We start from the raw sequence: 16,561 nt of genomic DNA on the forward strand, positions 1-16,561 counted from the left end.
TGGATAACAGAGAGATAGACGGAATGAGGGAGGAGATTGAGAATCAGGAGGTTGAGAATTTTCTGACGTGTTGGGGTTGATGTGTGTGTGTGTGTGTGTGTGTGTGTGTGTGTGTGTGTGTGTGTGTGTGTGTGTGTGTTGTACACTGTGCATCATTTAGAGGGTTTTGTGAACTGTGTGCTGTAAGTGACAATAGTATTGTTTAAAAAAATTACAATTTACAGTGCCTTCAGAAAGTATTTATACCCCTTGACTTATTCCACATTTTGTTTTGTTACAGCCTGAATTCAAAATAGATTAAATCGATTTTTTTCTATCACCCATCTAGACACAATACCTCATAATGACGAAGTAAATGTTTGCTCATTTATTGAAAATGAAATACAGAAATATATAATTCACACCCCTGAGTGAATACTTTGTAGAAGCACCTTTAGCAGCAATTACAGCTGTGAGTATTTCTGTGTAAGTCTCTAAGAGCTTTCCACGCCTGGATTTTGCAGCATTTGCCCATTATTCTTTTCAAAATTCTTCAAGCTCTGTCAAATTGGTTGTTGATCATTGCTAGACAACCATTTTCAGGTCTTGCCATAGATTTTTAAGTAGATTTAACTGTAACTCGGCCACTCAAGAACATTCACTGTCTTCTTGGTAAGCAACTCCAGTGTAGATTTGGCCTTGTGTTTTAGGTTATTGTTCTGCTGAAATGTGAATTCATCTCCCAGTGTCTGGTGGAAAGCAGACAACCAGATTTTCCTCTAGGATTTTGCTTAGCTCCAATCCGTTAATTTTTTTATACACTTTGTATTTAGGACAAAAAGTGAATTGCTTTGCCACATTTATTGCAGTATTACTTTAGTGCCTTGTTGCAAACAGGATGCATGTTTTGGAATATTTATATTCTGTACAGGCTTCCTTCTTTTCACTCTGTCAATTAGGTTAGTATTGTGGACTAACTACAATGTTGTTGATCCATACACAGTTTTCTCCTATCACAGCCATTCAACTCGGTAACTGTTTTAAAGTCACCATTGGCCTCATTGTGAAATCCATGAGCGCTTTCCTTCCTCTCCGGCAACTGAGTTAGGAAGGACACCTGTATCTTTGTAGTGACTGGGTGTATTGATACACCATTCAAAGTGTAATTAATAACTTCACCATGCTCAAAGGGATATTCAATGTCTGCTTTTTTTTAACCCGTCTACCAATAGGTGCCCTTCCTTGCGAGGAACTGGAAGACCTCCCTGGTCTTTGTGGTTGAATCTGTGTTTGAAATTCACTGCTTGACTGAGGGACCTTAAAGATAATTGTATGTGTGAGGTACAGAGATGAGGTAGTCATTCAAAAATCATATTAAAACTATTATTGCACACCCAGTGAGTCCATGCCACTTATTATGTGACTTGTTAAGCACATTTTTACTCCTGAACCTATTTAGGCTTGCCATAACAAAATGGGTTGAATACTAATTGACTCAAGACATTTCAGCTTTTCATTTAATTAATTAATTTGTACACATTTCTAAAAACATAATTCCACTTTGACATTATGGGGTATTGTGTGTAGGCCAGTGACAATTTTTTTAAATTTTAAATTCAGGCTGTAACACAAGAAAATGTGGAAAAAGTCCAGGGGTGTGAATACTTTCTGAAGGCACAGGTAAATCAATTTAGAAAAACGTATTCCTTACAGTGATGAGCAATCTGATGATGAATATGGTGTAACTGTGGTGTATTCTGTGTATAAACACTCAAGACCATGGGCTCTATTTTAACAAACCTAACGCAATGGTAAATCTTAGCCTTGGCGGTAGTGCTATAGGTTCGGGGGTGTGTCAGAAATATTTTTGATATTTTCAAAATCTGAATTATGGGCGCAGTAGCTGGCGGTGGCGCGAAAGGACTGGGTTTTGATGAATAAACAAGTTGTGGGTCTGTCGATGCCTGACACCTCACTTGCCAATCAGAACGTGCTCCATGGCTAAATATGTGGTGGCTTCGAGTTGTGTATTTACGGTCTTTTATGTATTGTGTTGTCATCAACTCCAATTTGTATGTTAGTCCGTTATAGCCTAGTTCGTTAAATTCTGCCCCATATTTGCTAAATACAGTGCCTTTGGAAAGTATTCAGACCCCTTGCCTTTTTCCACATTTTGTTACGTTACAGACTTACTCTAAAATGGATTAAATATTTGTAAAAATCCTCAGCAATCTACACACAATACCCCATAATGACAAAGCGAAAACAGGTTTTTAGACATTTTTGCATATTTATTACAAATAAAAAACAGAAATAGCTTATTAACATAAGTATTCAGACCCTTTGCTTTGAGACTCAAAATAGAGCTCAGATGCATCCTGTTTCCATTGATCATCCTTGAGATGTTTATACAACTTGATTGGAGTCCACCTGTAGTATATTCAATTGATTGGACATGATTTGGAAAGGCAAACACCTGTCTATATAAGGTCCCACAGTTGACAGTGCATGTCAGAGCAAAAACCAAGCCATGAGGTCGAAGGAATTGTCCCTAGAGCTTTGAGACAGGATTGTGTCGAGGCACAGATCTGGGGAAGGGTACCAAAAAAGGTCCCCAAGAATACAGTGGCCTCCATCATTCTTAAATGGAAGAAGTTTGCAACCACCAAGACTCTTCCTAGAGCTTGCCGACCCGGCCAAACTGTGCAATCGGGGGAGAAGGGCCTTGGTCAGGAAGGCGACCAAGAACCCAATGATCATTCTGACAGAGCTCTAGAGTTGCTCTGTGGAGATGGGAGAACCTTCCAGAAGGACAACCATCTCTGCAACACTCCACCAATCAGGCCTTTATGGTAGAGTGACCAGACGGAAGCCACTCCTCAGTAAAAGGCACATGACAGCCCGCTTGGAGTTTGCCAAAAGGCACCTAAAGACTCTCAGACCATGAGAAGCAAGATTCTCTGGTCTGATGAAACCAAGATTGAACTCTTTGGACTGAATGCCAAGCGCCACGTCTGGAGGAAATCCTGGCACCATCCCTACGATGAAGCATGGTGGTGATTTGATTTAAAATTGCATTGCATTCAAGCCATGTACGTTTTCAACATAAATCCATGGACGGTGAATCTTTCTAATAAGTTTAAAATCAAATTAAACAAAAAACAATCAAAACAACAACAATATTTCTAAATAGGATCAGGCCAGAAGCATGATATCATAAAATCGCATCTCTCGTTCCATGAGCATAAGGCAACATGTGTAAATGTAGGCTTAAAGGCTTTTCGGCAGGAGGCATGGATTTTTATCTTATCCATTGAGGATAGTTTAATATAGTTGCGCCAGTTGGTGCAGCTATAGTAGGCATTGGTCGAAGCTTAATGTCAAATTAAAATCTACCATCATATCTAAGCCATTGTGACACCAATCTCAATATACATTTCCCAATCAACTTGATTGGAGGTACGCAACACACTCCCCGCCTCTCGTCAGCTAATGGGGATCCTTAATAAATACAAATACAAATACAAATTATCCGTCCGGCCGTTACCAAGAACCAATATACCAGACATTGACTTTTGACAGGGTCGTTAGGATTAGGGTCGTCAGACAATTTTTTGGCCAAACCTAGCTCAAATTCTAGAAGTCGGATTAAAACGAGACTACAGCGTCCATAAGGTGACCATTAGACTTAGATACATTTGGACTAAATAAGTTTTATAGGTGCAACCGTTTTTATTAAATTCACAATTTTATCGCTCTCACGTGCAAATTTCTGTCCAATAAGAACCATTGATGTTACCTTTTTCTAGCTTTTCTGACAATGCTAACATATTTTCAGCCGAATCTCCGAGTTCTAAAACCGGGTTGAGCAACCCGGTTGCTGCGCAACATTAGCAGCTAACGTTAGCTAACGCACTTTTGTACATTGCGCTGTTCCGTACATTTGATCTTATTTTAGCGCCCCAAAAATGTCATACTTCCAGGTCAACTGTAATATGAATACCATTGTAAAGCACAATTTCTCCCTTTTCCAGCAAAATCAATGACGAGACCTTCATGCTGCCCGTCTCTGCATGATTGAAGAAGGCAATGGAGCTCCGCCGGGTCTTTTTAAAAATGGCGGGTGGGGAAGCGAAAGCTACTGCGTCATAGTGAAAGGGGGAGAAACAGTGGGGGAAAAAAGTATTTAGTCAGCCACCAATTGTGCAAGTTCTCCCACTTAAAAAGATGAGAGAGGCCTGTAATTTTCATCATAGGTACACGTCAACTATGACAGACAAAATGGCCAAGACCAAAGAGCTGTCAAAGGACACTAGAAACAAAATTGTAGACCTGCACCAGGCTGGGAGGACTGCATCTGCAATAGGTAAGCAGCTTGGTTTGAAGAAATCAACTATGGGAGCAATTATTAGGAAATGGAAGACATACAAGACCACTGATAATCTCCCTCGATCTGGGGCTCCACGCAAGATCTCACCCCGTGGGGTCAAAATGATCACAAGAACGGTGAGCAAAAATCCCAGAACCACACGGGAGGACCTAGTGAATGACCTGCAGAGAGCTGGGACCAAAGTAACAAAGCCTACCATCAGTAACACACTACGCCGCCAGGGACTCAAATCCTGCAGTGCCAGACGTGTCCCCCTGCTTAAGCCAGTACATGTCCAGGCCCGTCTGAAGTTTGCTAGAGTGCATTTGGATGATCCAGAAGAGGATTGGGAGAATGTCATATGGTCAGATGAAACCAAAATAGAACTTTTTGGTAAAAACTCAACTCGTCGTGTTTGGAGGACAAAGAATGCTGAGTTGCATCCAAAGAACACCATACCTACTGTGAAGCATGGGGGTGGAAACATCATGCCTTGGGGCTGTTTTTCTGCAAAGGGACCAGGACGACTGATCCGTGTAAAGGAAAGAATGAATGGGGCCATGTATCGTGAGATTTTGAGTGAAAACCTCCTTCCATCAGCAAGGGCATTGAAGATTAAACATGGCTGGGTCTTTCAGCATGACAATGATCCCAAACACACCACCCGGGCAACGAAGGAGTGGCTTCGTAAGAAGCATTTCAAGGTCCTGGAGTGGCCTAGCCAGTCTCCAGATCTCAACCCCATAGAAAATCTTTGTAGGGAGTTGAAAGTCTGTGTTGCCCAGCGACAGCCCCAAAACATCACTGCTCTAGAGGAGATCTGCATGGAGGAATGGGCCAAAATACCAGCAACAGTGTGTGAAAACCTTGTGAAGACTTACAGAAAACGTTTGACCTGTGTCATTGACAACAAAGGGTATATAACAAAGTATTGAGAAACTTTTGTTATTGACCAAATACTTATTTTCCACCATAATTTGCAAATAAATTCATAAAAAATCCTACAATGTGACTTTCTGGAGAAAAAAAATCTCATTTTGTCTGTCATAGTTGACGTGTACCTATGATGAAAATTACAGGCCTCTCTCATCTTTTTAAGTGGGAGAACTTGCACAATTGGTGGCTGACTAAATACTTTATTTCCCCACTGTACAAGACTGGAACAGTTCCCGCTATTAGCTCGCTGTATTGCCAAATCGTGCACCACAACTCAATTTTGACAATATACACTCAGACTTAATTTACAAACGAAGTATTTGTGTTTAGTGAGTCCGCCAGAGTCTTAACTGACTTGCCTAGTGAGTCTTAACTGTCTTGCCTAGTTAAATAAAGGTTAAATAAATAAATAAAATAAAACATTTACTGTTTGACTTTTTTTTTTTACCAAGCAAGAGCAATAAACGTTCAATCAGTACTGAGTGAATGAACAACAAAAACATTTTGGAACAAAAGTGTGCTCTCATCATCAGACTGCCCATTTAAATAGTGGGTCAAGTTGACCTATCTATAACAGGCAGTGGTGGGAAAAGTACCCAATCGTCATACGAGTAAAAGTAAAGATACCTTAATAGAAAATGACTCAAGTAAAAGTGAAAGTCACTACTTGAGAAAAAGTCTAAAGGTATTTGGTTTTAAATATACTTAAGTATCAAAAGTAAATGTAATTGCTAAAGTAAAAGTACAAAACATTTCAAATTCTTTATATTAAGCAAACCAGACGGCACAATTGTTTTTTTTACATTTTAACGATAGCCTGGGGCACACTCCAACACTCAGACTTAATATACAAATGAAGCATTTGTGTTTAGTGAGTCCGCCAGATTAGAGGCAGTAGGGATTACCACCGATGTTATCTTGATAAGTGTGTGAATTTGACCATTTTCCTGTCATGCTAAGCATTCAAAATGTATCAAGTACTTTTGGGTGTCAGGGAAAATGGAGGAAAAAGTACATTATTTTCTTTAGGAATGTAGTGGAGTAAAAGTAGTCAATTTATTTTATAGGAAAGTAAAGTACAGATACCCCAAAAAATTACTTAAGTAGTACTTTAAAGTATTTTTACTTAAGTACTTTACACCACTGATAACAGGGTTTGTAGTGTAATGGTACTGCCTTGGGGTTTGAAGGTCCTGGGTTTGCCTAGTGGAGGGGATATTTAGACCATTCTCTTTCGTGTACAATTTTTGACCCCCCCCCCCAGTCCCGACACACACACACACACCGGTGCGCACATGCAATTGTGGGCTTATTTTAATTTATTAGGTGTCTCTTAAAAGAGCCTGTGGGTTTGTTGGGCATCGTTGAAGCAAGGGACAAATACATCATTTTTGTTGACATTGGTCATTATTGTGTACTTTTACTTTACTTTTATTGCTGTGTTTTGCTGTATTATAATGTTGTATAATCAATCACTGATGTAAAAACCATGGAAATAAAAAACAAAAAAGTATGTTTTAAGTGAGAAGTAGGCATTATCTGAAGCCAAAAAATAAAGGAAATTCAAGAGTGCAACTGTGCAATGTGTACTTCACTCATTCTCTACCAAGTTTTTCCAGCACACAGCTTTGACCTACTACAGTAGCTAGTGTATGTTGGTCTATTGTACTTCCAACAATGAGTAGGCAGGTTGCTTAGGATTCAAACCTTCTCAATCCACCTAATTCATACTCTTCAGAGGGATAATGCACTTTACAGTGTCCTGCTATCAAAAAAATGTATATATGAGTGTACAGAACATTAGGAACACCTTCTTAATATTGAGTTGCACCCCTTTTTGCCCTCAGAAAAGCCTCAATTCGTCGGGGCATGGACTCCACAAGGTGTCCAAAGCGTTCCACAGGGAGGCTGGCCAATATTGACGCCAATGCTTCCCATAGTTGTGTCAAGTTGTCTGGATGTCCTTTGGGTGGAGACCATTCTTGATACAAACGGGAAACTGTTGAGCGTGAAAAACCCAGCAGCATTGCAGTTCTTGACACACTCAAACCGGTGTGCCTGGCACCTACTACCATACCCTGTTCAAAGGCACTTAAATATTTTGTCTTGCCCATTCACCCTCCGAATGGCACACATACACAATCCATGTCTCAACTGTTTCAAGGCTTGAAAGTCCTTTAACCTGTCTCCTCCCTTTCATCTACACTGATGTGAAGTGGATTTAACAAGTGACATCAATAAGGGATCATAGCCTTCACCTGGATTCACCTGGTCTGCCTACAGTGGGGAAAAAAAGTATTTAGTCAGCCACCAATTGTGCATGTTCTCCCACTTAAAAAGATGAGAGAGGCCTGTAATTTTCATCATAGGTACACGTCAACTATGACAGACAAAGTGAGATTTTTTTTCTCCAGAAAATCACATTGTAGGATTTTTAATGAATGTATTTGCAAATTATGGTGGAAAATAAGTATTTGGTCAATAACAAAAGTTTCTCAATACTTTGTTATATACCCTTTGTTGGCAATGACACAGGTCAAACGTTTTCTGTAAGTCTTCACATGGTTTTCACACACTGTTGCTGGTATTTTGGCCCATTCCTCCATGCAGATCTCCTCTAGAGCAGTGATGTTTTGGGGCTGTCGCTGTGCAACACGGACTTTCAACTCCCTCCAAAGATTTTCTATGGGGTAGAGATCTGGAGACTGGCTAGGCCACTCCAGGACCTTGAAATGCTTCTTACGAAGCCACTCCTTCGTTGCCCGGGTGGTGTGTTTGGGATCATTGTCATGCTGAAAGACCCAGCCACGTTTCATCTTCAATGCCCTTGCTGATGGAAGGAGGTTTTCACTCAAAATCTCACGATACATGGCCCCATTCATTCTTTCCTTTACACGGATCAGTCGTCCTGGTCCCTTTGCAGAAAAACAGCCCCAAAGCATGATGTTTCCATCCCCATGCTTCACAGTAGGTATGGTGTTCTTTGGATGCAACTCAGCATTCTTTGTCCTCCAAACACGACGAGTTGAGTTTTTACCAAAAAGTTCTATTTTGGTTTCATCTGACCATATAACATTCTCCCAATCCTCTTCTGGATCATCCAAATGCACTCTAGCAAACTTCAGACGGGCCTGGACATGTACTGGCTTAAGCAGGGGGACACGTCTGGCACTGCAGGATTTGAGTCCCTGGCGGCGTAGTGTGTTACTGATGGTAGGCTTTGTTACTTTGGTCCCAGCTCTCTGCAGGTCATTCACTAGGTCCCCCCGTGTGTTTCTGGGATTTTTGCTCACCGTTCTTGTGATCATTTTGACCCCACGGGGTGAGATCTTGCGTGGAGCCCCAGATCGAGGGAGATTATCAGTGGTCTTGTATGTCTTCCATTTCCTAATAATTGCTCCCACAGTTGATTTCTTCAGACCAAGCTGCTTACCTATTGCAGATTCAGTCTTCCCAGCCTGATGCAGGTCTACAATTTTGTTTCTGGTGTCCTTTGACAGCTCTTTGGTCTTGGCCATAGTGGAGTTTGGAGTGTGACTGTTTGAGGTTGTGGACAGGTGTCTTTTATACTGATAACAAGTTCAACCAGGTGCCATTAATACAGGTAACGAGTGGAGGACAGAGGAGCCTCTTAAAGAAGAAGTTACAGGTCTGTGAGAGCCAGAAATCTTGCTTGTTTGTAGGTGACCAAATACTTATTTTCCACCATAATTTGCAAATAAATTCATTAAAAATCCTACAATGTGATTTTCTGGATTTTTTTCCTCAATTTGTCTGTCATAGTTGACGTGTACCTATGATGAAAATTACAGGCCTCTCTCATCTTTTTAAGTGGGAGAACTTGCACAATTGGTGGCTGACTAAATACTTTTTTTCCCCACTGTATGTCATGGAAGGTGCAGGCATTCCAAATGTTTTCTACACTCAGTATACACTACCGGTCAAAAGTTTTAGAACACCTACTCATTCAAGGGCTTTTTATTAATTTTGTCTAAATTCTGTCTACATTGTAGAATAATAATGAAGACATCAAAACTATGAAATAACATATATGAAATAATGTAGTAACCAAATAAGTGTTAAACAAATCTAAATATATTTGAGATTCTTCAAATAGCCACCATTTGCCTTGATGACAGCTTTGCACACTCTTGGCATTCTCTCAACCAGCTTCATGAGGTAGTCACCTGGAATGCATTTCAATTAACAGGTGTGCCTTCTTAAAAGTTAATTTGTATAATGTCTTTCCTTCTTAACAAGGTAGGGTTGGTATACAGAAGATAGCCCTATTTGGTAAAAGACCAAGTCCATATTATGGCAAGAACAGCTCAAATAAGCAAAGATAAACGACAGTTCATCATTATTTTAAGACATCAGTCATTCCGGAAAACTTCAAGAACTTTGAAAATGTATACGTGCAGTCGCAAAAAACATCAAGCGCTATGATGAAACTGGCTCTCATGAGGACCGCCAGAGACCCAGAGTTACCTCTGCGGCAGAGGATAAATTCATTAGAGTTACCAGCCTCAGAAATTGCAGCCCAAATAAATGCTTCAGAGAGTTCAAGTAACAGACACATCTCAACATCAACTGTTCAGAGGAAAATATGTGAATCAGGCCTTCATGGTCAAATTGTTGCAAAGAAACCACTACTAAAGGACACCAATAAGAAGAAGATACTTGATTGGGCCAAGAAACAGGAGCAACGGACATTAGACCGGTGGAAATCTGTCCTTTGATCTGATGATCCAAATTTGAGATTTTTGGTTCCAACCGCCGTGTCTATGTGAGACGCAGAGTAGGTGAACGGGTTATCTCCGCATGTGTAGTTCCCACTGTGAAGCATGGAGGAGGAGGTGTGATGGTGCTTTGCTGGTGACAGTGTCAGTGATTAATTTAGAATTCAAAGCACACTTAACCAGCATGGCTACCACAGGATTCTGTAGCGATACGCCATCCCATCTGGTTTGCGCTTAGTGGGACTATCATTTATTTTTCAACAGGACAATGACCCAAAACACACCTCCAGGCTGTGTAAGGGCTATTTGACCAATAAGGAGAGTGATGGAGTGCTGCATCAGATGACCTGGCCTCCACAATCACCCGACCTCAACCCAATTGAGATGGTTTTGGATGAGTTGGACAGCATTGTGAAGGAAAAGCAGCCGACAAGTGCTCAGCATATGTGGGGACTCCTTCAAGACTGTTGGAAAAGCATTCCTGGTGAAGCTGGTTGAGAGAATGCCAAGAGTGTGCAAAGCTGTCATCAAGGCAAAGGGTGGCTACTTTGAAGAATCTCAAATATAAAATATATATTGATTTGTTTAACACTTTTTTGGATTCTACATAATTCCATATGTGTTATTTCATAGTGTTTATTCTACAGTGTAGAAAATAGTACAAATTAAGAAAAACCCTGAAATGAGTAGGTGTGTCCAAACTTTTGACTGGCACTGTTAGAGGTTTTTTGGTTTTGTGGTTGGACTTTTAGGACATATACAGTGGGGAAAAAAAGTATTTAGTCAGCCACCAATTGTGCAAGTTCTCCCACTTAAAAAGATGAGAGAGGCCTGTAATTTTCATCATAGGTACACGTCAACTATGACAGAAAAAATGAGGGGAAAAAATCCAGAAAATCACATTGTAGGATTTTTTATGAATTTATTTGCAAATTATGGTGGAAAATAAGTATTTGGTCACCTACAAACAAGCAAGATTTCTGGCTCTCACAGACCTGTAACTTCTTCTTTAAGAGGCTCCTCTGTCCTCCACTCGTTACCTGTATTAATGGCACCTGTTTGAACTTGTTATCAGTATAAAAGACACCTGTCCACAACCTCAAACAGTCACACTCCAAACTCCACTATGGCCAAGACCAAAGAGCTGTCAAAGGACACCAGAAACAAAATTGTAGACCTGCACCAGGCTGGGAAGACTGAATCTGCAATAGGTAAGCAGCTTGGTTTGAAGAAATCAACTGTGGGAGCAATTATTAGGAAATGGAAGACATACAAGACCACTGATAATCTCCCTCGATCTGGGGCTCCACGCAAGATCTCACCCCGTGGGGTCAAAATGATCACAAGAATGGTGAGCAAAAATCCCAGAACCACACGGGGGGACCTAGTGAATGACCTGCAGAGAGCTGGGACTAAAGTAACAAAGCCTACCATCAGTAACACACTACGCCGCCAGGGACTCAAATCCTGCAGTGCCAGACGTGTCCCCCTGCTTAAGCCAGTACATGTCCAGGCCCGTCTGAAGTTTGCTAGAGTGCATTTGGATGATCCAGAAGAGGATTGGGAGAATGTCATATGGTCAGATGAAACCAAAATATAACTTTTTGGTAAAAACTCAACTCGTCGTGTTTGGAGGACAAAGAATGCTGAGTTGCATCCAAAGAACACCATACCTACTGTGAAGCATGGGGGTGGAAACATCATGCTTTGGGGCTGTTTTTCTGCAAAGGGACCAGGACGACTGATCTGTGTAAAGGAAAGAATGAATGGGGCCATGTATCGTGAGATTTTGAGTGAAAACCTCCTTCCATCAGCAAGGGCATTGAAGATGAAACGTGGCTGGGTCTTTCAGCATGACAATGATCCCCAAACACACCGCCCGGGCAACGAAGGAGTGGCTTCGTAAGAAGCATTTCAAGGTCCTGGAGTGGCCTAGCCAGTCTCCAGATCTCAACCCCATAGAAAATCTTTGGAGGGAGTTGAAAGTCTGTGTTGCCCAGCGACAGCCCCAAAACATCACTGCTCTAGAGGAGATCTGCATGGAGGAATGGGCCAAAATACCAGCAACAGTGTGTGAAAACCTTGTGAAGACTTACAGAAAACGTTTGACCTGTGTCATTGCCAACAAAGGGTATGTAACAAAGTATTGAGAAACTTTTGTTATTGACCAAATACTTATTTTCCACCATAATTTGCAAATAAATTCATTAAAAATCCTACAATATGATTTTCTGGAAAAAAAATTCTCATTTTGTCTGTCAATGTTGACGTGTACCTATGATGAAAATTACAGGCCTCTCTCATCTTTTTAAGTGGGAGAACTTGCACAATTGGTGGCTGACTAAATACTCTTTTTCCCCACTGTAGCACGTTAGCGCGTGGGGCGCACCGAATGGTGTCACCTATTTAGTCAGTATGTGTTACACCTGTGCTGGTTGCCATCTCGTTAGTGGGAAGGTGTTTCACCTGTGCTGGCCCGGGTGCAATTTCTTAGGAGACGTGGAGGGTTAACACCTTTAATTGGCTCTCCCTATCTGATTTCCCTGATTTCGTTTGGCTCCACCTTTTCAGTTTTCTTCCCGTCTTTAAGTTTGGTGTGGGTTTTTCTTTTGTTTGCCTCTTCTTGGGCAAACTTAGTGGGCGCTCATGGTGGGTGTCTTTTAGGTTGTAGTTGGTAGTAAACATTCAGTGGACACCCCCATTAGTGTCTTTCAGAACCTCTCCTAAAACCCCACCTGTTTTGTTTTGGTTGTTGTCAGTGACTCTGTTAGTTCCTCCTTCTGTTTGAGTGACATTATTTGGTTTTCTTCCAGAGAGGGAGGAGGATGAAAAGGGTACTACAGGTGGTAGAGTACAACCCATAGGCGTGCAACTGCGGGACGTAGAACTAAAGGCAAAATGGGAACAAAAGAAAGTAGAGCTCTAGCACAAGGAAAAGGAAAGAGAACGTGAGGTAGAGATTGGAACAACAGAAATTAGAGCACAGGGAAAGTCAAGATGAGCGTGCAGCCAAACAACAAGAACATGCAGCCAGACAAGAACAAGAAGAACGTGCCATTTGATTAAAAGAGATGAAGATGGAAGCGCGACAAAGGGAGATAGATCTGGAAGCACTCCGAATCCAGTCAGGCCATCCTGCACCCTCAACAGAGTTTGATCTTGGTTGGAACAGCCGACTTGTACCGTCTTTCAACGAAAAGCAGGTGGATGTATATTTTACTCTGTTTGAGCGGATTGCCACCTCCCTAAAATGGCCGCGAGATATTTGGTCACTGCTCCTCCAAAGAGTTATTGTGGGAAAGGCTTAGAAAGTGTACGCCGCTTTCTCTTAACCAGAGTTCAGATTATGACACTGTTAAAGCTGCTTATCCTTCGGGTTTATGAGTTGGTCCCAGAGGCATACAAACAACAGTTCCGTAAATTACAAAAGACAAAATCACAAAGCCATGTTGAGTTCGCAAGGGAACAAGCATGTCTTTTTGATTGGTGGTGTGGTTCTCAAGAGGTCAAGGACCTTGAGCATTTAAAGATTCTCATACTTCTCGGGCAGTTCAAGAATTGCCTTCACGAAAGGGTTGCAACCTACATTTATGAGAACAAGGAGAAAGCTGCAGTTCTTGCAGATGAGTTTGTGTTGACACATAAAACTACCTTCACAAACAAAGCACCCAGTAGTTATCCCTACGCAAAAAGCAATCCAAAGAAGTCACCTCCTACTGCAATGTTTCAGTCCATTTCTACAGTGCCCAAAGATAAAGATCGGCAGAAAACTGTTTTTTCATATCGGCCAGTTTGTCATTACTACTGCGAGAAAGGACACATTGTCTCTGTGTCCTAAATTGAAACAGAAAAATTAGAGTGAGAAAATGTGGAAAATATCCACATTGGGCAGCAGGTGAACAAGTGTCGGAAAAGGTGGTGATGAGGCTTGTGGAACCTTACATTGGCAAGGGGAGAAATGTTACCATGGACAATTTCTTCACTTCACTGGCGAACAAGTTGCTTGCAAATAAATCAGTCTGGCCGGTACCATGACAAAGTGAGACGGGAGCTCCCTCCATCTGCGCAAAATAAGGCACCTGCAGAGCCGTTGTCCTCCACAACTGTGCTGAAGAACGACAAGACAACGGGACACAATAAGGAGTCAACCGGAGACTATTACGCACTCTAACCAAACAAAGGTATGTCGAAGTGTGCCAAGGAAGTGAAAGTTACGAAAATTGTGTTAACTGTTAGGACAAGGGATAACAGCTAAATTAAATCCAACTGATACCATTGCGTGAAGACACACAAGTAGGCTATGAGCTGACAATAATTGACTATTTTTGACTGCTGTCATGTCAACACTTACATTATATCCATTATAATGCCATTATTGCTTTTGTGCAGCGTTTCACTATTTATCAATGATGTTTAGGCAATTGATGTTTTTCATCATTTGACCACGTGTCTTGACCATGGATCTTGGTGGTTGATAAGCGTAATTAAATTGTCGCCAGCAGCACAGTTGCAGTCACCAACGCTCTGGATAACAATTTAATAAATGTTTGAATAAGGCTGTAACGTAACAAAATCTAGAAAAAGATAAGTGGTCAGAATACTTTCCGAATGCACTGTAAATAGTGTAATATGCCAGGGAGATATGTATACTGTAGCTAAGAAAGTAATACTAAATGTATGTTGTGTAGTAAGCCGTTAGTAGCCCATCTGCCTCACCCTAATAATTTGTTCCCTTTCACCCTTAGAACTTAGCCTACTGTTCTGACTTTCTGTTTTAGAGAAATGTCATCATCGAATATTGTAAGAGCTTTCTTTGTCTGCTTAGATGCCCATTTTATTTATCCTACGGTTCTGACTTGGTGTACAGGGAGAACACTGTAAGAACGGCCCATTTTCTGAATTCTGTTGCTGTACATTTCAAAAGTGCTGAACAAATATTTATATTGACTACGTCCATCTTAGCTCGCTCATTAATGTGTTAATCGAAATTACAGATTGCCTCTTATCCGCTCATCGTTCCCTTATGCCATAGTTTGTACATCTCAATTGTTATAGGCCTATTGCTTGTATACTGTAGGCCTATCTCATTAGTATCTTATTCATCATTTTAGGCAATGTTGGAATGATTTCATTGTTCTGCTTACTTTGTGTAATATAATTACAGTGAAGGAAAAAATTATTTTATCCCCAGCTGATTTTGTAAGTCACTGACGAAGACATGATCAGTCTATAATTTTAATGGTAGGTTTATTTGAAGTGAGAGACAGAATAACAACAAAACAATCCAGAAGAAACGCATGACAAAAATGTTAAGAATTGATTTGCATTTAAGGAGGGAAATAAGTATTTGACCCCTCTGCAAAACATGACTTAGTACTTGGTGGCAAAACCCTTGTTGGCAATCAGAGAGGTCAGACATTTCTTGTAGTTGGCCACCAGGTTTGCACACATCTCAGGAGGGATTTTGTCCCACTCCTCTTTGCAGATCTTCTCCAAGTCATTAAGGTTTCGAGGCTGATGTTTGACAACTCGAACCTTCAGCTCCCTCCACAGATTTTCTATGGGATTAAGGTCTGGAGACTGGCTAGGCCACTCCAGGACCTTAATGTGCTTCTTCTTGAGCCACTCCTTTGTTGCCTTGGCCGTGTGTTTTGGGTCATTGTCATGCTGTAATACCCATCCACGACCCATTTTCAATGCCCTGGCTGAGGGAAGGAGGTTCTCACCCAAGATTTGACGGTACATGGCCCCATCCATCGTCCCTTTGATGCGGTGAAGTTGTCCTGTCCCCTTAGCAGAAAAACACCCCCAAAGCATAATGTTTCCACCTCCATGTTTGACGGTGGGGATGGTGTTCTTGGGGTCATAGGCAGCATTCCTCCTCCTCCAAACATGGCGAGTTGAGTTGATGCCAAAGAGCTCCATTTTGGTCTCATCTGACCACAACACTTTCACCCAGTTCTCCTCTGAATCATTCAGATGTTCATTGGCAAACTTCAGATGGGCCTGTATATGTACTTTCTTGAGCAGGGGGACCTTGCGGGCGCTGCAGTATTTCAGTCCTTCACGGCGTAGTGTGTTACCAATTGTTTTCTTGGTGACTATGGTCCCAGCTGCCGTGTAGTTCTGGGCTGATTCATCACCTTTGTCATGATCATTGAAACTCCACGAGGTGAGATCTTGCATGGAGCCCCAGGCCGAGGGAGATTGACAGTTATTTTGTGTTCTTCCATTTGCGAATAATCGCACCAACTGTTGTCACCTTCTCACCTAGCTGCTTGGCGAAGGTCTTGTAGCCCATTCCAGCCTTGTGTAGGTCTACAATCTTGTCCCTGACATCCTTGGAGAGCTCTTTGGTCTTGGCCATGGTGGAGAGTTTGGAATCTGATTGATTGCTTCTGTGGACAGGTGTATTTTATACAGGTAACAAGCTGAGATTAGGAGCACTCTCTTTAAGAGTGTGCTCCTAATCTCAGCTTGTTACCTGTATAAAAGACACCTGGGAGCCAGAAATCTTTCTGATTGAGAGGGGGTCAAA

The 16,561-nt window shown here is 41.4% G+C and overlaps 1 protein-coding gene across 1 annotated transcript in view; it reads right to left on the bottom strand.

Annotated features, from left to right (window-relative positions):
* The window catches only part of nrap (nebulin-related anchoring protein), a gene marked incomplete at both ends in the record, with an annotated part of 172,762 nt that overhangs the window by 80,976 nt on the left and 75,225 nt on the right, over positions 1 to 16,561 (bottom strand). The gene's annotated exons all lie outside the window — the stretch shown is intronic.

The sequence above is a fragment of the Coregonus lavaretus genome (assembly GCF_964263955.1).
Source record: "Coregonus lavaretus genome assembly, chromosome: 25".
Classification (NCBI taxonomy): Eukaryota; Metazoa; Chordata; class Actinopteri; order Salmoniformes; family Salmonidae; genus Coregonus; species Coregonus lavaretus.